The sequence below is a fragment of the Balaenoptera physalus genome (assembly GCF_965194825.1).
Source record: "Balaenoptera physalus genome assembly, chromosome: 8".
NCBI lineage: Eukaryota > Metazoa > Chordata > Mammalia > Artiodactyla > Balaenopteridae > Balaenoptera > Balaenoptera physalus.
The window spans coordinates 48,624,243-48,648,750 of record NC_138887.1 but is presented as its reverse complement, the minus strand read 5'-3'; the positions used below and the strand labels follow the sequence as shown (position 1 = coordinate 48,648,750).

General features: G+C 42.7%; 1 protein-coding gene across 10 annotated transcripts in view; it reads right to left on the bottom strand.

Moving 5' to 3' along the window:
- LOC309665919 (uncharacterized protein) overlaps window positions 1–24,508 on the bottom strand; it is a 186,769-nt gene that overhangs the window by 7,787 nt on the left and 154,474 nt on the right. For 5 of the 10 annotated variants that reach the window (XR_014266754.1, XR_014266755.1, XR_014266756.1 and 2 more), the window contains one exon: window positions 17,163–17,385. The exons of 4 other annotated variants lie outside the window; for them this stretch is intronic. The gene's annotated coding sequence lies outside the window, so the exon portion shown is untranslated. The remainder of the gene's footprint in view (window positions 1–17,162; window positions 17,386–24,508) is intronic. One more of the 10 variants, XR_014266758.1, reaches the window with a different exon arrangement.

Below are 24,508 nucleotides of genomic sequence, written 5' to 3'. Positions count from 1 at the left end.
TCTCTGCTGCTGTCTATTGCATCCGCTGTCATTGGGAAAGCTGTGCAATGGGCCAGTTAAGAGCCCACATTTTGGAGTCAGGACTACCTAGGTTCACAGTCAAGGTCCATTGGCTATGGTGTGACCTGGGGTGGTTACTCAGTTTCTCTGAGCCTGTTCTGCCATCTGAAAGATGAGGAAAATAATCCATCTTATGTATGATTATTATTGGGAGTAAATGAGCTAATGCATGGCAAAAGCTGCACGTGGTTCTTGGTACAGAGCAGGGGATTCTTACTGGTTATGTGACTGTAAGACATCCATCATGCTAGGAAAAACAATCCCCAGAGCTTCCATGATCTCACTCTCTCCATTGTTATCAATAGTATCTTATCTGTGCCCACAGCGTGCTTGCTCTTTTCATGGAAATTACTTATTTTCCATGATTATTCAGTGAATCTGCAAAGATGACTTTATCCAATCTCATTCTTGCTTAACTGAGTCATTAAAGTTTTATCTCCTAGGTTTTACTGAATCACGTTTCATCCCCCATGAACTCCCCATGTGGTTTTCGAGGGCTCCTACTTTCTTTGCCTTCTGACAATACGGCTTCAGAGGCTGGTTTAATGGAGTGGAACCAGTTTGCTATTATTTATATACTGGGACCTGGATGCTGATTCCTGGGGTTTCTGCTTTCCTAAGTTTACCTCATGAAATGCATACTGCTCTGATAGAATGGATGTTGGCTGACATGACTGTGACATTGGAATACAGAAGGATCCGTCCAGGGTTTATTTAGAAGCAGCTGGTTTTGCTCATAGGTTGTTTTGGGTTTCTGTTTTGCTTTCTTGTTTTTTTAAAATTTTTATTTATTTATTTATTTTTAGCTGTGTTGGGTCTTTGTTTCTGTGCGAGGGCTTTCTCCAGTTGCGGCAAGCGGGGGCCACTCTTCATCACGGTGTGCGGGCCTCTCACTATCGCGGCCTCTCTTGTTGCGGAGCACAGGCTCCAGACGCGCAGGCTCAGTAACTGTGGCTCACAGGCCTAGTTGCTCCGCGGCATGTGGGATCTTCCCAGACCAGGGCTCGAACCCGTGTCCCTTGCATTGGCAGGCAGACTCTCAACAGCTGCGCCACCAGGGAAGCCCTCTTGTTTGTTTTTTGTTTGTTTTTTTGTTGTTTTCCCCCCTGGACCTTTGAAGAGAAGCCTGGCAGGAAAGAGGTCACGTCTCGGGAAATAGCATTTTCAAAGGACCTGAGATGGGCTGAGTCATCAGCAGCAAACGCGCACCACGGTGGCTTTCGCCAACACACACCACCGGTTTGGGCAGCATCCCGGATTTGTCTAACAGGCAGCAGAAATGCCCCATCAGGCCAAATAAGGGAGCTGAAACAAAGAATCCCCTGGCTGTCACCTCCCACTGCTTTCCTCTCTCACGTAGTGAGTGCTTATTTATCATTAATGATCTACTTTCAGTAACCTGTGTGTAGGGGTGGATATTAATGGTGCTAAAACTTTTTCTCCTATGGGGATCTCAAGTGAGCAGTAAAACCATGGGCTTCACCTTCAGAAGGGGGAGAAAATGACTTCTCACTTCCTCACTGCCAGCTCTGACTGCCACAGGGCTGTGGTTGGGGGAAGAAGCTGAGGACCCAGCTCCCTTCCTGTCTTCCTGGCATCTAGACTTCAGCTGAGCGAGGGAAGGAAGGTGGCAACTGCCGTGTGGGGTGTGTGTGGCGAGGCAGGGCAGGGCGGGGCGAGGTTCCTCTTCCTGGGAAGTTCCTGGCCCTGAGAAAGCTTGAACGTGCACTCAAACCATGCGATTTCAGCAAGCTGGGCTGCCCAAAGCTGCCTCGACCCTTTCCTGGGGCATGGACGGTGGAGAAGGCCTATTCACAATCATTAAGAAGAGAATCTCTCCAAAATATGCAAACAGTTCATGCAGCTCTGTATCAAAACAGACAAACAACCCAATCAAAAAATGGGCAGAAGATCTAAATAGACATTTCACCAAGGAAGACATACAGATGGCCAAAAAGCACGTGAAAAGATGCTCAACATCACCAATTATCAGAGAAATGCAAATCAATTAGGTATCACCTCACACCGGTCAGAATGGCCATCATCAAAAAGTCTACAAACAATAAATGCTGGAGAGTGTGTGGAGAAAAGGGAACCCTCTTGCACTGTTGGTGGGAATGTAAATTGGTGCAGCCACTATGGAGAACAGTATGGAGGTTCCTTAAAAAACTAAATATAGAACTAACATATGATCCAGCAATCCCACTCCTGGGCATATATCCAGAGAAAACCATAATTTGAAAAGATACATGCACCCCAATGTTCATAGCAGCACTATTGACAATAACGAAGACATGGAAGCCACCTAAATGTCCATCGACAGAGGAATGGATAAAGACGATGTGGTACAGATATACAATGGAATGTTACTCAGCCATAAAAAGGAACAAAATTATGCCTTTTGCAGCAACGTGGATGGACCTAGCGATTATCATACGAAGTGAAGTAAGTCAGAGAAACACAAATATCATATGATACCACTCATATGTGGAATCTAATTTTAAAAATGATATAAATGAACTTATTTACAAAACAGAAACAGACTCACAGATTTTGAAAACAAACTTATGGTTACCAAAGGGGAAACGTTGCAGGGGGGGAGGGATAAATTAGGAGCTTGGGATTAACATACACACAATACTATATATAAGATAGTATATATACTATATATAACGAGCAAGGACCTAGTGTATAGCACAGGGAACTCTACTCAATATTCTGTGATAACCTATATGAGAAAAGAATCTGAAAAAGAATGAATATATGTATATGTATAACTGAATCACTTTGCCGTACACCTCAAACTAACATGACATTGTAAATCAACTATACTCCAAAAATTTTTTTAAAATAAGAGAGAATCAAGCACTTTTGAACTACTTTTTAAATGTGTTCTTGACTGAGGGCCCTCTTCCATGGCTGCCTACAGGCTACGTAGGAGCTCTCAGAAAGGCCTCTCTTGGTTTGCTGCTTGGGATGACCATAGTAAATAGGTTACATTTCACCTCAAACTCCAGTGAATTGGTATTGGCCTGGATCCATAACCCTGAGGCCTTCCTGGCTGGAGTGGAAGGAGGGTGGCGATTGATGCTCAACGTCTGCCAAAGGCAAAATGTGATGGAAAATAGCCTCAATATCGAACGTTCACTGCCTCTCTACTAGAACAAAAATTCTTCAGCTTCTCAGCTTCTGCACAGGAAGTCTCCTTTAGACCTCTTACTTCACCCACACCTTGCTACAACAAACAAAATAAGGATAACTGTTACAGTATACTGAGTGTCTGCTCTGTGAGAGTCACTCGATCAGGTATCGTCCCCGTATCGTCTGTGATCTTCACAATAGCTCCTCAAGGAGCACATCACCATGTTGCCTTTGGAGGAGACTGCTGAGACCAAGGAGGGGAAGCAAAGCCTCAAAGTAACACCAGCTGGGGCTGGGATTTGAACCCATGCCAGCCTGACTCACGGTTAGTGTTATTTTTCCCCACCCTAAACCATCTTCTATCTCCAGACCTCTCATTCTTAGGCTATGTCTGGTTTCTTCAATGTAATAAAATAAACATACTGTTAATTTATGAAGAAACAAAGTACATGAGACATGGGAGTCATTCATCAAATGAATGTTGAGTGGATGAGTGGACCAAGGCTGTATCAGCTCCCTCTCTGCCCACAGGCTTGGCCACAAGGGCCTTTGAAGCCCAGGCCTGGAGCTCATGACCTTGGGGATGACTCCAGGCTCTGCTCTCCAAACCCTCGCCTGCTGCCTGACCTCATAGGACCCTGTAGAATTAAGGCTTCTGGTGGTTTGTGTCTCCTGCCAATGTTTCCCTAGAACTCAGACTTTGGTTTCCCTCTGTCTCGAGCCCATGTTGTGATGCAGCCAAACCCCGCTCCTTTGGGATCCAGTCCAAACCAGAGAGTGTGGACAGGATGCATGAAAGAGTATTGAAACCATTTAAAGAATGGACCATTTTAAGTCATGAATACTGTAGGAACAGCTCGGGGGCATGAAGGACTACAGATGGCTGGAAAATGCATTTTGAAGGCATAAGAAGATGTAGGTGAACACAAGGAGAACTTTGGTTTTCATTTCAAATGTGCTCATTGAGGCCCCATATATCTATATCTGTATATTTTTTCCCTGTAAAATTAGGAAAATGAAAATAAGACACCTCTAGGGGAGTAGTCTAGCATGACCTAACATTTCAAAAATGATCTTTAGATTCAAAGATTTGGGGAAAATGGAGACCATGACTGTTTTGTTAAACAAATTCCTGCCTGGTTAGAAAGCACATGTATACAGCAAATGAAGAAGTGGCTAAATGACTAGCTGATGCTGCTAAAATCTCCTTCATTCATCATTGAACTCACACCAGTCCTTCTCACACGGCCCTTTTATGAAAACTGCTTAAACAGTCATTTTTCTCCTTATGCCAGGAAAAAAGAAGCTCTTTCTCTGCCTTAAAACTGTTTGTCTGACTAACTCCTGCCTCCTAGACCCTGAGTAAGGCTCAGACGTGACTTCCACTCGGGGTGTGCCTGTCCCTGTGGACAAACAGACAGACTGGGGCGCTCCTCGTCGCGCGTGCTCCGCTGGCCTTGGGCACCTTCCACCCTCTCTGCCCTCCTACTACAGGGCCGCTCCTCTGTCTCCTTTGCTGCCTCTCCCCAAGCTCTTAACACTCAGTTCTCCATCTTCTTCTCTCTCTCTCACTCCCGTGGTGATTTCACCCATCCTGCGGCCTTCCATAGCACCTGTGCGCTGAGGACTCCCCAGCTGGCACCCCGGCCCAGACCTCTCTTCTGCACCCCAGCCCACATCCCCAAGTCCCAGCGTCGCCTCTCCACTTGATGCCTCACAGCCTCCCGTAAAACAGAATGCCTGGTCTTCCCCCCGCGATTCCACAGAAAGCCCTCCTGTCATGGTTAAGAGCATCTCCATCCTCCCAGGTGCCCCAGCCAAAGACCATGGCCTGGTCCTTGATGCCTTTTCCTTCTCTGATACCCAAACTACTGTCTGTCAGAACATCTGTTGACGTCAAACTATATCCGGAATCAAACTCTTCCTCAACCCCTCCATTACACTGCCCTCCCTGTTCCATTCAAAGGGAAAGCCAAGGTTTTAGAGTTCACCCCTGCTCATCTCCACGCCACACTGGCCTCCTGGCTGCTCTTGAAGCACACAGGGCACCTCCCACCCTAGAACCTTGGCACTGGCTATTCCCACCTCCTTCAGGACTTTGTTCAGATGTCATCTGCTCAACGAGGTCTGCCTGGCCACCCTACTTAAGTCCAAGCCACAGGTCCCCGTGCCCACACTCCCAATTCCCTATTGGTAATACTTTTTCACAGGTCTTATGCTTATTGTTTGTTGCCTGTCTCACCCACAACAATGTAACTTCCATGAGAGTAAAGGTATTTTTTCTGTTTTGTTCACTGTGTATTCCAAAGGCCCAGAACAGGTTCTGAGTACATAGCACGTGCTTAACCAGTATCTATGGAATGAGTGAATGAACACTACACGTACCTTACATTTGAATCTTAATAAGGGAAATAACCATGTCAGGATTCTTACGAGGATGGGCTAACCATCCAAACACAACCAAAGCTGTTTTTCTGTGTAACCCTGAACTCCCCTGTTGCAGAAACAGCTCCATAGATCTGAAATGAACCTGAAAGAAGGTGTAATAATTTCATTTCTGCCTCTTGAATACCCAGCTCTCCACACTGTAGCAGCCCTGCCAAGAGCCACATGCCCACTTGAGGACCAGACACCCATCTCGAACCCTTGGACAGGCATAATTGAGTACTGATTCCCCTTGGCTCCAGTGACCATGGACTGACCTCAGTTCTCAAGAATTTCACTGCATTACAAACATATTTTTGTTGCACTGGCTTCCCACAAGGATGCACAGAATTTACACTGACTGTGTTTCAGTCTTGGCTCCAGCAAGATTGTTTTTTAATCTCTCTCTCTCTCAGTTTCCTCATCTGTAAAATGAAGATTATGATAATGGTACCTGCCTCACTTGTGGTGAGGATTGACTGAGTGAATAGATACAAAGTACTTAGAACAGCACGGGGCACACGACAAGTGCTCAGTAAGTGTTAGCTGTTTTTATCGTCATTGTTACTCTCATTATTAACATTAAACACATTATCTTATTTGGCTTTTTATTTCGAGCACCTAGTACACTGCCTGGGGCATAGGATGTGCTTAAGAAAAGTTTGCTGGATAGTTGAATGAATGAATGAATGAGGATGAGCTTTATCGGTGCAGAGGCTATACGTTTTCACTCCATTTAGCACAAACCCAGTACCTAATAATTCTCTGGAAAGGTTCGTTGAATTTTGAATGAATGGCACACAGGAAAGTTTCTGCACATACTCTGTACAGTAGAAAATTTTGAAAGGGCATGAAAAAACAAGACTAGTGAAAGCATTGAGGGATTTGGTACTTAAATGCTGGGAGATAAACAGACCAAGTCTGTGACTTTGGACAATTTTTTTTAACTTTTCTGGGTCTCAGTGTTATTCTCTACCAATTGGGGCCAAGTAGTCTCTGTGTGCTAAGAAGACTACACCAGACAATGCTTGCAAAATGCACAGTTCAGGGCCTGGCACCTGGTAATGCTCATTCAATAAATGCTGACTTTAAGACCACGTGGCAAGAATGGCTGACACATGCATCACTGCACATGAGGCCTGGGGACTTGAAGGGAAGGCAAGATGCCTGGATTTAAGGGACAAGAGCTAAGTCTCCAGGGACCCATCTTTCTATCATGTCTCTTCATGTTTGCGTATATAGACACCGTCACCAAAGGCATCTCTTTTTTGTCTCCTCCTGCCTGTGACCCCAGGGACAATCTAGATAAATTCCCACTCCTGTAACCAGAACTTTTCCATTTGTCATGTGTGAGGTATTTCTCCAAAACTTTTCAAACAAGTTCAGACAAGTCTTAGCCCTTCAGGAAACTTGAGTACCAAAACTGCGCATTTTCCACTGGTTTCCTGTCTCCCCCACTGTCTCCCCTGGACCCTCGCCAAGTCTATGCAAGCCGGCGGATGGTGGAAAGGAGACCTGCAGCGTGACAAATCCAGAACTTAATCACAGATGGCATTCATCTTCATGCTTGCCCAATATGGACCAAACTTTTGCCTTAGTTGGTTTAAATCCAGAAAATACCCAACAGTTCGTAAACTATTATCTCTGACTCCTCTGTGAGGTCTGTGTGATTCCTTTTTTTTTTTTTAATGCCATATAATATTTTGAAATGATGGACTTCTCTGAAAACTTTTGGTTATTATTTGAGAGAAAAAAATTGAGAAAAAGTTGTCTTGCCTTTGGATGAGAGGAGAGGAGAACTGCCCACCTCATTGGTGCTCTGGACTATCTGAACAAGGAGAATTGGGAGAAGGATGGAAACAACAGCTTATCTCTTTGCCTTTCAAAATTAAAAAATGAAAGCTATTTATATTACAACTTTAAGGAGTTAGAACAATACCAACTCAGCAACAAGCAGCTAAGTTTGTTCTCCTCACATGAACTTTGAAAGACAAACTTAAAAGTTCTCAAGCTTAAAATTTGAAAAACATTGACAACCAAAGTATGGAATGATGGAGGGGATAATTCTTACAGTTTTCAAAATGTCCCCATATAGTTTCCATTTCATCCTATAAGTGAAAAATCCATCAAAGGAAATAATACAATTTTCACAGAGCCCATAACCTCAGGGACCCTTATGAATCTTCTCTTTAGTATCTTCATTTTGATTATAATAAATGAATTAAAAGTCTATATCTGGGAGTTTAGTAATATATTTGTCATATGTATGTACATATGTTGGTATGAGTGTGTGTATACACATATATTTGGTGACTCACTCTTTAAGAATCAATTTTTTTTTAACATCTTTTTTGGAGTACAGTTGCTTTACAATGGTGTGTTAGTTTCTGCTTTATAACAAAGTGAATCAGCTATACATATATATATCCCCACCCTCCCTATCCCACCCCTCTAGGTGGTCACAAAGCACCGAGCTGATCTCCCTGTGCTATGCAGCTGCTTCCCATTAGATATCTATTTTACATTTGGTAGGGTATATATGTCCATGCCACTCTCTCACTTCGTCCAAGCTTACCCTTTCCCCTCCCTGTGTCCTCAAGTCCATTCTCTACATCTGCATCTTTATTCCTGTTCTGCCCCTAGGCTCTTCAGAACCTTTTTTTTTTTTTAGATTCCTTATATATGTGTTAGTATATGGTATTTCTTTTTCTCTTTCTGACTTACTTCACTCTGTATGACAGTCTCTAGGTCCATCCACCTCACTACAAATAACTCAATTACATTTCTTTTTATGGCTGAGTAATATTCCATTGTACATATGTGCCACATCTTCTTTATCCATTCATCCGATGATGGACACTTAGGTTGCTTCCATGTCCTGGCTATTGTAAATAGTGCTGCAATGAACACTGTGGTACATGACTCTTTTTGAATTATGGTTTTCTCAGGGTATATGCCCAGCAGTGGGATTGCTGGGTCGTATGGTAGTTCTATTTTTAGTTTTTTAAGGAACCTCCATACTGCTCTCCATAGTTGCTGTATCAATTTACATTCCCACCAACAGTGCAAGAGGGTTCCCTTTTCTCCACACCCTCTCCAGCATTACCGTTTGTAGATTTTTTGATGATGGCCATTCTAACCAGTGTGAGGTGATATCTCATTGTAGTTTTGATTTGCATTTCTCTAACGATTACTGATGTTGAGCATCCTTTCATGTGTTTGTTGGCAATCTGTATATCTTCTTTGGAGAAATGTCTGTTTAGGTCTTGTGCCCATTTTTGGATTGGGTTGTTTGTTTTTTTGATATTGAGCTGCATGAGCTGCTTGTAAAGTTTGGAAATTAATCTTTTGTTAGTTGCTTCATTTGCAGATATTTTCTCCCATTCTGAGGGTTGTCTTTTCATCTTGTTTATGGTTTCCTTTGCTGTGCAAAAGCTTTTAAGTTTCATTAGGTCTCATTTGTTTATTTGTGTTTTTATTTCCATTTCTCTAGGAACGGGGTCAAAAAGGATCTTGCTGTGATTTATGTCATAGAGTGTTCTGCCTATGTTTTCCTCTAGGAGTTTTATAGTGTCTGGCCTTACATTTAGGTCTTTAATCCATTTTGAGTTTATTTTTGTGTATGGTGTTAGGGAGTGTTCTAATTTCATTCTTTTACATGTAGCTGTCCAGTTTTCCCAGCACCACTTATTGAAGAGGCTGTCTTTTCTCCATTGTATATTCTTGCCTCCTTTATCAAACATAAGGTGACCATATGTGCGTGGGTTTATCTCTGGGCTTTCTATCCTGTTCCATTGATCTATAGTTCTGTTTTTGTGCCAGCACCATACTGTCTTGATTACTGTACCTTTGTAGTATAGTCTGAAGTCAGGGAGCCTGATTCCTCCAGCTCTGTTTTTCTTTCTCAAGATTGCTTTGGCTATTCGGGGTCTTCTGTGTTTCCATACAAATTGTAAAAATTTTTGTTCTAGTTCTGTGAAAAAATGCCATTGGTAGTTTGATAGGGATTGCATTGAATCTGTAGATTGCTTTGGGTAGTATAGTCATTTTCACAATGTTGATTCTTCCAGTCCAAGAACATGGTATATCTCTCCATCTGTTTGTATCATCTTTAATTTCTTTCATCAGTATGGTATAGTTTTCTGCATACAGGTCTTTTGTCTCCTTAGGTAGGTTTATTCCTAGGTATTTTATTCTTTGTGTTGCAATGGTAAATGGGAGTGTTTCCTTAATTTTTCTTTCAGATTTTTCATTACTAGTGTATAGGAATGCAAGAGATTTCTGTGCATTAATTTTATATCCTGCTACCTTACCAAATTCATTGATTAGCTCTAGTAGTTTTCTGGTAGCATCTTTAGGATTCTCTATGGATGTATCATGTCATCTGTAAACAGTGACAGCCTTACTTCTTCTTTTCTGATTTGGATTCATTTTATTTCTTTTTCTTCTCTGATTGCTGTGGCTAAAACTTCCAAAACTATGTTGAATAATAGTGGTGAGAGTGGACATCCTTGTCTTGTTCCTGATCTTAGAGGAAATGGTTTCAGTTTTTCACCATTGAGAACGATGTCGGCTGTGGGTTTGTCATATGGCCTTTATTATGCTGAGGTAAGTTCCCTCTATGCCTTCTTTCTGGAGGGTTTTTATCATAAATGGGTGTTGAATTTTGTCAAAAGCTTTTTCTGCATTTTTGAGATGATCATATGGTTTTTCCCCTTCAGTTTGTTAATATGGTTTATCACATTGACTGATTTGCATATATTGAAGAATCCTTGCATTCCTGGGATAAATACCACTTGATCATGGTGTATGATCCTTTTAATGTGCTGTTGGATTCTGTTTGCTAGTATTTTGTTGAGGATAAGAATCAATTTTAAAATGTTATTTGGAGCAGGAGTTGTTGGAGAGGATGGTAGGAATGTAACAGGGATTCAGTCAGTCTTATTTCCTACCAAATCTCAACACTGAGAAGTATAGTCAGTAGATATGTGTTGCCTATATGGATAAATGAAATGGTGCATTTAACCAAAATTGTATATTTAAATATGGTGGTAGTGTGTACCAGATTCGAGGAAGGAAATTCAAGCGACCAAGAGGAGGCTTCTGCAATGATGCATGACATGCTGGTACTGCTATTCTGTGGCAGTTGTTGATTTCTTGACATTCATACCAGTTTTTAATTTCTCAAAAACAAATCATTGAACTTTCAGCATCTTTATTTTTTTTTAATTTTTTAATTTATTTTTTGGCTGCATTGGGTCTTTGTTGCTGCGCGCTGGCTTTCTCTAGTTGCGGCGAGCTGGGGCTACTCTTCGTTGCACTGCACGGGCTTCTCACAGCAGTGGCTTCTCTTGTTGCGGAGCACGGGCTCTGGACGCGCAGGCTTCAGTAGTTGCAGCACACGGGCTCAGTAGCTGTGGCGCACGGGTTTAGTTGCTCCATGGCATGTGGGATCTTCCTGCACCAGGGATCGAACCCATGTCCCCTGCATTGGCAGGCGGATTCTTAACCACTGCGCCACCAGGGAAGTCCTCAACTTCTTTTTATTACTGTGAAATCTGTGCACTTGATGCCCTCACCCCCCCATCCCCCCGCACATTGGCCTTTCCCGGTCCCTAACTCACAAGCCTATCCTTGACCTTCACCTCATCCCTTCTTTGAACTCCCCATATCCTTCACTCCATACTTCCAGGTGCCCCCAAGTCAAAAGAGCCTTGCTGTCTAAACAGTGTCACCCAGTGTTTGTACATGGGCCACCAATGGCCTGACCGAGGACACTGGCAGTGGACATAGAATGAGAGGCAGAGTGAGAGGAAATCGGAAGGAGTGATCCATGAGGCTTGGCAACAAAGTAGCAGAAGCGATGCAGAAGGGGCCTAAAGAGGGCTGTCTGCTCAGCGTGTGATGAGAAGAATGAAGGCACTGGGGAGGTGCCAAGCAAGAGAGGGTGTGAGAACTGAGGGAAAGGATGCGCTGGGCTGGGGGGTGTGCTAAGGTCAGTAGCAACATCAAAGCCTGCGTGGCTTCACACTGTTGCAGGTTAGAGATGGCACAGATGGTGCAAGATGCGTGGAACCCATATCAGCGGGGTCAGGTTCTGGCAGGGCTGAGGAGCAGAGGATCCCTGGGAAGAGGCTCCCCACATCAGGGCTGTATCGAGGCTGCAGGGGCCCATCTTCCAGGCCACTCTCCCTGGTTCCCACCGTTGAAGGCACCTAACACTTCTTTCTGCTCATTTATTATCAAAGTCCCTGTCTGTCCAAAGGTGGAGGGAAAGGCCAGTCTCATAAGCTATGTGTGGCTCAGGGAATTGTCAGAGCTTTACTGGAGGGAAACGCTCTTTATTCTTCTATACCTCATTTTTTCAAATGAAGAACTCCTTAGAATTCTTCCCCTGAGAGAAAGTGGGGCTGTGATTTGGAAACCTGAAGGCAAGTGTGCTAGGGCTTCTGTAACAGAGAACCACAAACTGGGTGACTTAAGCAATGGGTATTGATTTTCTCACAATTCTGGAGGTGAGAAGTCCAAAAGCAAGGTCGGTTCCTCCTGAGGGCTGTGAGGGAAGGATCTGTTTCAGGCCTCTCTCCTTGGCTTATAGATGCCTGTCTTCATATTCACATGGCCTTCTTCTTGTATCTTTACACTCTCTCAACTCTGTACGCATCCTTGTGTCCAAACTTCCCCTTTTTATAAGGACACCAGACATATTGGGTTTGCACCCACCCTAATGACCTCACTTGAACCGGATTACCTCTGTAAAGACCCTGTCTCCCAATGAGGTCACATTCTGAGGTCCCGGGGGTTAGCATGTCAACATATGAATTTTGGAGGACACCAATCAACCCAGAGCAACAAGTCAGAGGAAAAGAGCAAGCGCGTGGGGAAGTTCACGTTGCAGGAGAACTCCAGCTAAGTGTGCAGCCTTGGCAGTCATCGGCTCAGCCTCAGACCTTCAGAAATCCCTCGCATCTGGTTCTCCCAGTTCTAGTAAGCTCACCCCACCAAAAAAGACATTTAAGTACATTCCACGAATTTTTGGTGAGAAGCTCACTCTACTGCACTCTGTGCAATGTGCTAACTAGGTTTTAACTGAAGTGGTTCAAGAGGTTTGGTTAAACGAAGATCTCTGAGGAATTTCACCTATTCCTCAAACCTAAACAAATCTGACCCCGGTGTTTAAGACACTGCACAATATTAGAACACCTGAAGCTCCATCTCCTTGGGGCAAATTAGGATTGTGATGAAAGTGGTTGGTGACCTTTTCCATTCTTGTCACTGCAGAGAAGTTCTACCTCCTGTCTCTCCAAACCGGTGGGAGGGCCACTGCTAGTGAGGCAAAGTTTTTGCACTCAGGACAGGTAAATACGGGCTCAGGCATACACGGCTCAGCCCCTGATGGTGTACCAGGTACTATGCTAAGCCTGAGGGTTCACCTGTGAGCAGAGCAGTTTGCTGGGTGGGAGAGGGAATTCTCACTTTCCCACAGGCATGTGGAATTTACAGTGGGTGGGCCTGGAAGCTCAGAGAGTGGGACTAACCCCACTGCTTTCAGCCACAATCTGTGCTTACTGGTTGTACAAATGTTTTGATTGGTGGGTTTCCATGCCATACCAGTTGCTGAATATTTTTATTACCCCTGGGCATGAGCATATGGTTGGAGAGAAACTGGGAAGGGGTGGAGGTGAAAACTAGCTTAAGCTGAGGAAATAGGCTTTAGATGGCTACAGAGTTTAGAGAATTCGCTTGGGGAAAATGAGGCAGGTTCATGCAGCAATTCTCAAACATCTTAGTGCCAGGACCCTTTTTCACTCTTAAAACTTATGTGGGTTCTATCTATTAACATTTACCATGTTAAAAATGAAAACCGAGGAATTCTGGTAATTTTTGTGTTCATTCATTTAATGTAATAACTAACCCTTTACATGTTAACATAAATAACATACTTTTCATGAAAAGTATATTTCCTCCCCCCAAAATGTAGTGAGAAGACTGTCATGTATTATATTTTGGGAAATTTATTTAATGTCTAGCCTCAGAGAGGACAGCTAGAATCTCACATCTCCTTCCACATTTCAATCTGTTAGTTATGCTGTTTTAACTGAAGAATATGAAGAAAATTCAGCCTTACAAAGATATGTAGCTGGAAAAGGCAGGGATTTGTGAATTTCCTGAAGAGAACCCAGGGATCCCCAGGGGTCCTCTGGCTTCACTTTGAGAACCACTGAACTAGTGGTGTTATAATCTTGTTACATCCCGATTGGACTTTCTCTTCTAACTATACTGTTACGAGAAGATTCAGGCCTCAGGATTTTAATCCATAATATTTAATCCAAAAAAAAATCAAAAGACTTTTGATTGGTGTGTGTGTCACGTATATACCTGTAAAGTCTTAATTCTGTCTACCTCCACATTGGAGGAATCAGCTTTGTGCTAATAGTCGCTATCTTTTACTTTGTTTGCAGTAAGTCAGTTAAAAAAATAGATTAGAAACAAATACAATTACCCAATACCTATATTTAATTACCATAGTTTTATTTTATGCTTCCAACTCTAAGACCCAAACACTCTTAACTATGCACTTATAAATAATATTAAAATATGTATGCATAAGTCATAAGCAATATGAAGTATTTGGTTCTGTTGTCTTTTTTTCTTCGTCTTTCGAGGAACTATGTTGTATGAATCATGATGACCACTGACAATGCAAAGGAAGATAAAGAAAACTGGTTCATTGCCCAACTGTTTCAAGCCCAACCTTGATTAGCAAATTGTGGCTCTCTACGCTGACCAAGGGGGCGTAGACTCTGGGTGTAGCCACAAGAGGTTGACCTGCAATGAGGTATAGACAGTCTTACCTTAAAAGCAGCCCACAAGTTATTTTGCTAAGCCAGTGGTTTGCAGAATATCATGTGCTATGTAACATGGTTAACAAGGGTGACTGAGTTAGAAGAACCTGTCCACAGATGCCAAAGAAGTTAAAGAAGCCCAGCATGAATTTAAGTCTTGGTACCAACAGTTCCCGCCAGAGTCTTAGCCCCTGGCCATAGAAGGAGGGAGGAAGAGAAGGAAGAGAAGTACTCCCTCAACCTCTTCCAGAAAATCGGGCTGACCTGAGACCCCACACACCTTGAAAGGTCCCCTTCCACCAACCTTTGGCACCCTGTGCCATCTTGGAAGGTCCCTCTCCCTGCATGCCCAGTGCTTCCCACTGCCCTTGTCCTATGTCACTCAGGTCGTAATTTCCACAGGGTCATCTCCCCTGCCCTCAGCTGCCCTTCTCCTTGGCCTCACTATCCTAGCTCTGGTGCCCCACCTGGGAGTCCTAACAAGATCAATGTACGTTCAACCTTCAAGCTTTCAGTACACATTTCCTGAGCCCTGCCTTTTCCCATTCTCTGTGCTCAGCCCTGAGGTGAAATCAGTGTTCCTGCCACCCTACCTACTTTGCTGGGGCCATTTGCATCTTTAGAACTAGGCTTAATTGCTGGTCCCTCATCAGAGCATCACAAAGAAAAGTGAAAACACGTGCTGTGAGGGAAATGTTCAGGACCTGGGAGAGGTCACGAGGACATCTTGCACTGTCACCCCCAAAGTTACTTAAAGCTATTCCTGTCAAGAGAGAAGGGTCATACCCCAGGGAACTCAACTTTGGGTCTCTGATTTGGTGTGAATTCCCCTACTTCCTTTGCTGGAAGAGAAAGTGAAATGTTTTTTTTTTCTTCTAGATTCATTTGAAGAAAAACCAATAGTGGTTCTTTTTAGCTTCGAATGAGGATTTTTAATGCATAGCCTATGATATCTGGCATTGTTACCCCAGGTCTGCTGATGAGGTCTAGGGAAAAGGCAAGGAGGCCTCAATAGGGTGTTGCCAACTGAATGTCGATCAATGTGTCTTTGCCACAGTGACAAAATAACGTGCTTTTGTATTTGGTAGGGAAAGGATACTCTCTTTCTGCCTCATTGAGGATAAAATCATTGAATTCATGGCAGTATCTGTCAGGTTAAACTTTACTGACACCATTCTCTCCTTTCTTTGTGGTTTGCTTTTTCTTGGTGATTCTGTTCCATAGTGTTCTTTCTGGGCTAACATCTCTCCTGGGTGTTATGTAGCAATCCAAAGTCAAGTATTACTCTCTACTAAATCATAATAAAGATAGTATTAATCTGCATCTTGATTATATCCATCAGTAGATTGATGTCCACAGATTTCATATGGATGGGTTTTCTGGGTTGAAAGATTGATTTGGACTCATGGAAGGTTTTATAACCCCAGCTACATCCCAGGGAAGGTCTCAGGTGCCAGTCAAAGGCTGCAGGAGATATTTCATTCCCAATTTTATGGTCCCATTAAGAAGGTTAGACACAAAGGAAAAAGTAGTGTGTTTACTTTTAAAGAAATGTTAAAGCAATTATAATTATTGGACTGCATACCTGGATTAAGCTGTGGAATAGGAATAATAGGACCTTAAGAGTTAATGTGGCTTATTTTAAAGTGTAAACACATATACACTCATATTTCATGGAGCAATAGAGGAAATTTTCTTCTGAAAGGGCAAATAAGCTTAGGAAAACCAGACTCATGAATTCATGCACATTCCTAGCTTTATGACCCCATGGTTTTACTCAGTTAACGTTAACTTTCCACACTTGGCTACCAAAATAGCTTTCCATTCTGAGGTTGTTACTGCAAACTAACTAGCTTAAGTTTCTCTCTCACACCTTACCGGATATTAATCTTTCAGAGTTCTTGCCCTCCCTTTTGCAATGTTCCTGATTCTCATGCTTCCTATTGAGAAACTGCTGCACACACTGAGGATATCCTGCTTGGTCAGCAGGGTTAGTTGTTCTGACTGGTCATTCTCAGGAGATACTCCTCCACTATGACTGCTGCTTCAGCAAACACACCTTGTGCCCTAGTAGTTCTGAGGCTTGTTGGATCCAGTTCAGTTTCTCTGGGTAATCATGGTCTTGAACAACAGTTATCATTCAATATTTGTCCTCTTATAGAATTGCCATGGCTAGGTAATCATTTCTTGTTTAGAAGCACTGGACATTTTTAGAGGTGGTTCCCTGGTGATTATGTAGTTTGACATTAGTTTATGTAGGAAAACACATTTTTGGAGTCCCAGATACCCAATGAAGCACCATCACATTGAGTAGAAACAATTGTAAGTGGGAAGGTGATTTGAGGAAATGATGATCCCAGCAGGATTTCTTTTTGGACCGTGACTTCTCATAGTACTTCATGGATTGTTTTCTTAGTGCCAGGAAATCTGATCAGGGAGAAACACGGGCAGTTTTTCTAAGGCTCATACCATTGAAGGATATTTCTTTATCTGAGGGGGAGAATTTGCTCCAAATTGGGGAAAATTGAAAAATAGTTGGTAGGATTTAAGTCCTAAATCAATTGCTGTCTCAGTTATCTATTACCACCTAACAAACCACCCTAAAATGTAGTGGCTTCAAACAAAAACCAAGTTATTGTTCATGATTCTGGGGGTCAGGAATTCAGATCAGGCTCAGTGGGGACTGTTTACCTCTGCTTCACATGGTATTATCTGAGGCAGATCGACTGGGGCTGGAAGATGCAAGATGGCCTCACTCACGTGCTCGGGGCATTGATGGCTGAGGGACCTCCCTTCTCCTCCAAGTGCCTCTCTCTCCATGTGGTCACTCCTCATTCAGCAGTCTTAGTTACATGCAGGTTGCTGGAAGTCCTCTTACGGCCCAGAAGTCTCACAGTGTCATGTCTGCCATGTTCTATTGATCAAAGTAAATCACAGGGTCAACCTAAGTTCAAGTGAAAAACAGATTCCACTCCCTGGCTGAAAGAGCATCATGACTGTCCTGGAAATGTTGATGGTCATTTGTTTGCTGAAAAGATGCTACAGCGGCTGACTCCTAGAAGCGGCTTCAAATTCCTTCACTTAACCAATGAATATTAGACAAATGCCTCAAAAAAAGAGAGAGTTACTTTATTTTATTGACTGTAAAATGTCACTAAGTTTAAGATGCACATTGTCTATATATAATTTAAAAAGAAAAAGGCCACCAAGCAAACCATGACATAACATAAATTGTGATGCATCTCAGTTGCAGAGATATTAAAAGGTTGGGAAAATGTGCATGTGAGGGTCAGTGAAAAATGGTAAATATCTGATACATAACTCAACAGGATTCTAAGATGAATGGATAAAACGCCAAGGTTTACCTGAGAAAACCATAATTCAAAAAGAGTCATGTACCACAATGTTCATTGCAGCACTATTTACAATAGCCAGGACATGGAAGCAACCTAAGTGTCCATCGACAGATGAATGGATAAAGAAGATGTGGCACATATATACAATGGAATATTACTCAGCCATAAAAAGAAACGAAACTGAGTTATTTGCAGTGAGGTGGATGGACACAGAATCTGTCATACAGAGTGAAATAAGTCAGAAAGAGAAAAACAAATACTGTATGCTAACACATATATATGGAATATTAAAAAAAAGAAATGGTTCTGAAGAACCTAGGGGCAGGACAGGAATAAAGACAGAGATGTAGAGAATGGACTTGAGGACATGGGGAGGGGTGAAGGGTAAGCTGGAACGAAGTGAGAGAGTGGCATGGACATATATACACTGCCAAATGTAAAATACATAGCTAGTGGGAAGCAGCCGCATAGCACAGGAGATCAGCTCGGTGCTTTGTGACCATCTAGAGGGGTGGGATAGGGAGGGTGGGAGGGAGACGCAAGAGGGAGGAGATATGGGGATGTATGTATATGTATAGCTGATTCACTTTGTTATAAAGCAGAAACTAACACACCATTGTAAAGCAATTATACTCCAATAAAGATGTTAAAAAAAAAAAAGCCAAGGTTTAAAAACTAGTCATTATTTTTATCTCTGATTCCATTAATTGAGTATCGACTTTCACAGTTCTCATCCTGATTAAGGCACTCTTCCTGGCCATGGTCTGATAGAAGAGCGCCGTAAGGGAGCAGTATTTACCTCTTACCTCCTCATCAAACCATGGGGACAGACAACCCATAGGAATCAGGAGAATAATTGAGTATTTATAGCTCAAAGAGCAAAGCTACACTCTGTTGGGAAGTTGATTCCTACTTTTGGTTGCTTTGCACCACTCAACTCCACCAATACACCTAGACCTTGTAACTTTTTTTTAATTAATTAATTGAATGTTTTTCACCATTGAATAAGTCCTTCTTACTTTCACAGTGGCTTCACAGATGCCATACACTAAGTCATAAAAGCAGTGATTACTGTATTTCCCAATTTAATCAATGCTTACCGCGTCCCTACTGTGTGCCACACAGTGTGCTAGATGCTACAATGGTCAAAAAGACAGACACGCAGTCTTCCCTCTTATAACTCACAGTCTAAAGAGGGAGGCAGGCAGCAGCAAAGTGAAATAAACATCTTAAATCATGACAGATCCTGTAAGCACTATGAGGGAAATAAAGAAGGTGAAGAGGGAAAATAAGAGGAACCTCTTTCAGACAGAAGTGATCATGCAGGAGCATTCTGAGGAAGGGACATTTAAGCAGAGGCCTATGAGCCACACAAAAAGCCAAGGGAAGGTGTTCTAGACCGGACAGAAGACACAGCAAGTACAAAGGTGCTGAAGTGGCAAAGAGCTTGGTACATTCTTGGAACTGAAAGTAGATTGATATAATTGGAGTACAAGGAGCAAAATCCTCTAAAGACCATAAAGACCACCCAAAAATGGATGTTCAAATTTCTCCTATGTTCTACACAGGCAAAACAAACAAAAAGTCTTTAAAAAACAAAACAACAATAAAAACCAACTGGATCCAGAATTTTACAAGCCTATAAACATCTCTGGGAGGAAAAAAATGGGCCCTGAGCTGTTTTGTTCTTTTCCTTCTTAGACTGTGGTGAGATTGTCTGTTAGTTGGATTCATACGAGCTTATTCACTAAGTCAGTGTTTCTTAAAGATGAGTAATGAAGCAACCAGTTTAAGGAAAAATATTTTAAACTGTCAGTGTTCATTTAAATCATTTTAATTATAATGTTTCTTTAAGATGAATGAAGTGTAAATGCCTTACGCTCACAGCTCTTATGCAAATCTAAAACTAAATCAAGTTTACAAATTAAAAACAAACTAAGCTACAAAACCAATAAAGTGCAAATTATTGACATTAACGGAGAGTAATGGATGATGTTATTTGCTGCCACCGAATTGCCAGTGTTTGGTTACTAGAGTTTCATATCACTTTTAGAAAACTTGGACCATCATTTGAACTTTTATTGTTACTATCCTCATTGTTTATCTTTTTAAAAAATAAGCTTTCTTTTAACAACTGACCCATTATCTTGAAGGGCCAATGCACACACTCCAAAATACAATATTGAAATTAAAAAATACTTATTAACCAAAAAATTCTTTGTTTTTCACTACTGCATTTACTGCTCTCTAACCATTGCTAATTTGTATATTAAAAGATGAGATTTCACAATATAGCCACTGACTTTGTGAATATGTACTGATGGCCAGCTCTGGGGTCCTTACAGTTTCACATGCCTGTGATGGGGACATTCCATTCTCCCACCACCTTTCTTTACGGAATGACTGCAAAACTTTAGAGTGCATTAATGTAATGTAATTTGGCTTTACTTGGTATTACCATGACTATATGTACAATGCAAATGCCCCTATGAAATTGCATGGAGTACTTCAATAAAAGGAGTAGTCCAAGAGCTCCAGAATGTGCTATTACTTTAAGATGATCATAAATATGAAAATCCAAAAATGTTTAATTCCCATAGATTTTGTGGACTCAGGAAATATGTCAGAAGATTCAAATATGTCAGGTTGAGAAATGGTGCACATGTTAATAATGGGGTTAGATGAAAGAAAAGCTCATCTGAACTGTTTTACAAGACCAGGAGCAATCAACCCAATGTGATTATAGCCAGACTACTGCATGCCACAGAGCATGGGCTATTTGGGCAGTTTAGAAAGAATGTGAATAAGGAAGTGTAAAAAAAAAAAAAAAATGTACTAGCTAATAATAATGATTAACACTTATTATATGTCTACTGTATCAGGCATTGTGTTAAGTAATTAATAAATATTAATGATGATTTTTAAAATGCAGTTCATTTATTAGCTACCGCAGACATATCCAGTAGAATCACATAGTTCCAATCAGGTAACTTTAAAAAAAAAAAAAGGCAGGAGAGTCATTTGTTTCTAATTTAACATATCAAGTCTCTGAATCTAAAGATCTTGAAGAGAATTTTCCTGCCTAATTTCCAGAGACCCAATCTCTTTCTAAGTTTCAAACTTGAATATCAGTACACATCTCAAACTTGGGGCATCAATGATAGATGGTGTCCCAAGCTGACGGCCAACAGCTCTTTCCCTCCCTGTATATGATGTTGCTCCTTGCATCAAGAGGTGAAGTCCTCCTCCTTTTCCCTTGAACACGGGCTGGCCTTAGTGGCTTACTTCACCAGTAAAATAGAGCAGAGGTAACAGTTTGGCACTTGTAGAGCTAGGTCATAAGAATGCATGGTGGAACTTCTGCCTGGCTCTCTTGGAGTGCAACTACCTGGGATACTCGCTCTTGGAACCCAGCTGCCCTACTGTAAGAAGGTCAAGCAACATGTGCCGGCACTGCCATTGACGGCTCCAGCTGAGCTCCCAGCAAATGGCCAGCATCACCTGCCGCCCATAGGAGTGAGCCCCACATGTCTCACTGCAACTGCCAGAGACAAACAGCCAAGAATCACCGAGCTGAGCCTAGTCAAACTTTAGAAACATGAACGATAACAATACATTGTAGTTTTAAGTCACCAAGTCTTGGGGTGGTTTGTTGCATAGCAATAGGTGATTATAATAGTACCCCAAACCAAATCCTTCATTTCCCCTCACAAAACCTGCCCCTCCCTTGTACATCCCATCTCAGGAAAACGCTTCCTCCTAATTAGGTGAAACATCTTGGAGTCCTCCTTGATCTCTTTGTCTTAAATGCTATGTCCAATCCATTGGCAAATCCTGTCAGCTCAGTCACCACATCACATCCCACATTTCTTCATTTATTATTTCTTCTGCCCCTCGCATCCTTATCCAAGCTGCAGTTACCTCTCACCAGAGCTTCTGCAGGAGCAGCTGGGCAGCAGCCAGAGTCCTTTAAGAAGGGAAATCACTCCTCTGCTCAAAGTTCTCTTGTCACTCTTAGAATAAACCCAAAGTCCTGGCCTTGGCCTAAAATGTACTCCAGGACCTGGCTCCTACTTCCTTCCAACATCATTTCCCATCACTCTCCCCTCTGCACACTCTTCAGCCCGAGAGGCCCTCTTGCTGTCTCTTGAACGTGCTAATCAGTCCCCCTCCTCAGGTGCTTTACACTCACTTCTCCCTCAGTCTCCTGTACTCCGTTGAGATGTTATTATGATCCCTTCATGCATGTCTCTGTGCACACTGCTTCCCCTCAAGGAAGCCCTCCCCTGACCGTCCTAGCGAAAATGGCACCCCTTGCCTTTCTCCATCCCCTAACACTGCCTTAGTTTTCTTCACCATATTTCCATCACCTACCTTTGCTATTGACCTCTTTGCTTACAGTCTATTTGCCCCACTCGAATGGAAACTCCCTGAGGACAAGGATTTTGTCCGATTTGTTCACTGATATATCTTGAGTGCCTAGAATAATGCTTGGCACAAAATAGGGCCTCAATAAATATTTGTTGAATGAATGAATGATCCCTGGACCCGTTTCCCAAAGTGTCAATAAGTAGTGACATGCATCTGCCTTCCTGACATATAAGCTAACGTTTTCCTTACTTCCTTCAGCTCTGAACATCAAGACACATGACTTTTCCAGGCTGACGTGGGGTAGAAAGGAGCACACAATCATTCCCATGTATTCCACTCTACTTTCTTTGCCCTCAGTACCATCTGGATATTAAGTTCTCGTGTGCGACCAGAAATCCTTCTCCCAGTCCTAATTTCCTGGAGCTCAGGTTCAGACTAGACTTTGTGGAGGAGCCCACGCAAATGCAGATGGCTGACCCTGGTCATTTGTCTATTTAATTACTGTTGGTAGATCCCCTACTGTGTCCCAGGCCCTGTACAGAGAGCTGGTGATATACTAGGGAATAAGACAGACTGGGCTCCATCTGCTCAAAGCTGGTATTTTAAGGAATGCCTGAAAGATAAGGTAACTGGAGAATAATGGTCAAATGTGCCAAGGAAGCCACCTAGAAGCCCAGCCTCGGATGTGAAATGGAGCTCACAGCTCTCCTAGTTCAGTTCAGACTGCATTCTGTGGGGTACCCCAGAGCTCCCCTGGATCCTCAAAGGTCCTGCAGCCTTGCATCAACCTGAGACTAGACCAGATTTCCTACCGTAACTGCCCCTTTGTAGATAATAAAACCTCACACTTGCATGGTACTCTGAGGTCTGATAACAGCCAGCATTTATTGGTGCCAACACCATGAAGAGCACAAAACAGCATCCCATTCTCACTCACCTCACAATTAACTTGGGAGGTGGGGCCCATCATCCCTATTTACAGGTAAAAAAACAAGCTCACAGAGGTCCAATGATTTGACACACAGCTAACATAGAGCAGACAGAACCCATATCGGCCTGACTCCAAAATTTATGCTTTTTTCCTTAACAACGCCACATTGCTGCCTATTAAAAATTACAATAAAATGCCCTGGTGTCAATACTTTTAAAAGTTCATGTCTATTATCTCTTTTTGTCATTACGTATCCTTCTGAGTCAGCAGAGTCAAGGGTTGCTATCCCCATTTTGCAGAAGAAAAGTCAGTCCAATTAGGCAAGCATAATGAAAGTCATTGAGGATTAGCAGGCAGGACTGTGTGTTCGAAAGTAATTCCCACATCAGCTGCCCTTGCACCCAAAGTACATAAAGATTTATTTCTTTGCCTAACAATCTGTTTAGGTCTCCAACTGCTTCTTATTAAAATGTGAGTACTCTTAGGAGGGCTTATACCCCAAGCAAACTGTCAGGACCTATCCGGGTCTGTCTGAGAGTCAGTAGAGAAAGTTATTGCTTCCGATGTAAGGCATCCATGGGGAGAGTTCTAGGCACAAACTCCTTCTTCAGAAAACCACTTGGACTGGGCCCTAACTGGAGATGCTTCTTGACCGGCAACAGTGACATGACTACATTAACAAGTGAGCCAGCCAGACCCAGGACCCCTGACCTCCTGACTCCAGAGCTTTTGCCTCTGTATGACTCAGCTACTACCTTGAGCTCACTCTAGTCTGAACCCATCATCTTGGCACTCTTAGGGGACCCATGCAGTGCCTGAGGATCTACAGCTAACCAGAACAGACCCAGAGAAATAGCAAGAGAGCTCTCAAACTCCATCTGGTGCAAAGAATCACGTTCTTTTCAAGTTTGTTCCCTTACTCTGTAAATGCTTGGACTTTAAGGGTGTGTTACTGAGATGGAATCATTTGCAGTGAATAGAAGACCCACCAACAGAACCTATTTGTGTCTCCCTGCTGGAAGACAGAAGCGCCACTCGGGGAAGTGCTCCAAATCCCTGGGACAGACACCTGTGGCTCAAGGGGTCCTTCCTCGGCAGTTTTCTCTAGATGATACTGGCTGTAGCCAGCACACTCACCAAGTTGCACACAGCAAAGATGCTTTGCCCACACACCGCAAGGGCCCTGGGAAACTCTGTGTCAGAGCCAAACGGCTGTAAACTTTCAGGCCTTTCAAAGCATTTTTAAAGCCCGGAAGGGCAGTGTATTACCTGTATTTACCCAGGACCATGAAGGGAAAACCACATTCATGAATATTTTCAGCAGTTGGGGCTGTCAGAAGAGCAAGACACATGACTAAATATACCCGGGCCAGTTTCCC